This window comes from Theobroma umbraticum, unplaced genomic scaffold (genome assembly GCF_002168275.2).
Source record: "Theobroma umbraticum cultivar Fairchild unplaced genomic scaffold, ASM216827v3 scaffold_182.0, whole genome shotgun sequence".
In the NCBI taxonomy this organism is placed as follows: Eukaryota; Viridiplantae; Streptophyta; class Magnoliopsida; order Malvales; family Malvaceae; genus Theobroma; species Theobroma umbraticum.
In genome coordinates this window covers 110262-112170 of record NW_018397291.1, presented here as the reverse complement: position 1 = coordinate 112170, position 1909 = coordinate 110262, and positions in this window count along the sequence as shown.

Below are 1909 nucleotides of genomic sequence, written 5' to 3'. Positions count from 1 at the left end.
AAATTAAAATAATTTAGGGATAATTCAAAGAGACTACATTCTCATCAAAGTCTCCTACTTAACATTATAAATAGGGGGCTCCTCTAAGCCATTTTCATTCATTCGGAAGCATTAGAAGATTGGGAGGCATTCAAAGATTGAGAGCATTTGAGAGATCAAGAGGAGTAGAAGATTTCTGAAGTGAAGATCAAGTAGCAACATAGTTCGTGATTAAGACTAAGTCCAAGTTTGTGATTAAGACTAAGTCCAAGTTTGTGACTCTTGAAGATGAATTGAAAAAAATTAATCAGAGAAATTTTTAGAGATCATCAGTCACATCATTAAATATTTGCATTTGTCACATAATTTTCAAGTCAAGATATTTCGAGGAGAAATTAATGTGTACAAATTTCTGGCACACCTAGTGGGACATTCTCTGCCTCTCATCTTATTTCTTCGAATAAATCTCCCAATATCTCTATTTTTTCAAATAAATCTCCAAATATCTCCAAGGAGAAATGGCTCCTAAGAAGAATCACGCTAATAAACCTGTTGCTATCAAGCCTGCTAGAGCGAACCCTACAGTTTTTTCAACCTTATCATCAAGCACAGATATTCCAACACATCCATATGATACTCGAAAAAAGACAAAAGCTCTTACTAAATTGTATGAGCAAACTCTCTTAGTCCTCAAGCAAAATCCTTTGTATAATGGTTCTTCCCCAAGTTCTGAAGAAGTTTCTACTATGCAACTTGCTTCCTCTGAAGGATCAAGTACCTAACAACTCAAGAAACATGGCACCTACTCAAGTAGTAGCTTTGTTTCATCATCCCCTCATCAAAATTCTTCGTCAAAAGAAGATTTTGGAATGATGGTTGTCATGATAATTGGAACAGCATCTCTAGAAGAACAAGTTGGGCTTCTTGTAAAGATTGTGGAATCTTTAACAATAAGCATCAGAGAAAAAAATGAACAAATTACCTTGATGATGGCAAAACTTAATAGCCTTACTAGAAAGGCACCAATGGAGCTTGGCCAAATCAACGCCAAGATAATGAGGAGAATTCCACTATGGAAGTGGAAATAATCTCCAACAAAAATCTAAGGAAGTGGTCACCATTAACCAGTTGAAGGAATACCTCAAGGAAGCCATCAAAGAACAGGTGGAAAATGTCTCTCAGCTTTCATACATTTATGCCAAGCCATGTTCTTAGAAGATTGATCACATGAGGATGCCACCAAATTATCAGCCACCAAAGTTCCAACAGTTTGATGGTAAAGGAAATCTTCGTTAACATGTTGCACACTTTGTTGAGACTTGTAACAACACTGGCACTTATGGTGATCTTATGGTGAAGCAATTCGCTCACTCTTTAAAGGGCAATGCCTTTGATTAGTACACGGACTTAGAGCCTAAGATGATTGATAATTGGGAGTAATTAGAAGAGTTCCTTAATTGCTTTTATAGTTATCGACGTGTGGTGAGCACAATTGAGCTCACAAGTTCACGCCAATAGAAAGATAAGCCTGTGATTGATTATATCAACAGGTGGAGAAATCTTAGTCTTTATTGCAAAGACTGACTGTCCGAGTCCTCAACTCTTGACATGTGCATCTAGGGGATAAACTAGGGATTACGCTATATTTTTCAAGGCATTAAGCCTAAGACTTTCCAAGAATTAGCTACTTGAGCTCATAACATGGAATTAAGCATGTCAACGGCTGAAATTAGGGACCTCCAATGCAAAAACCAGGAAAAGGTAAGCATGATGTTCGTAAAGGGGGCAAAGCATTGGCAGATAAGGGTGAAGGAAAATGTAACACCTCGTACCCTTATTTAGAAGTTAATAAGACTCTATTAATGAGAAGAATGGTTATTTGACATAAATCTAAGCGTTAGAGAACAGTAACAAGTAAAAAGAATATTTT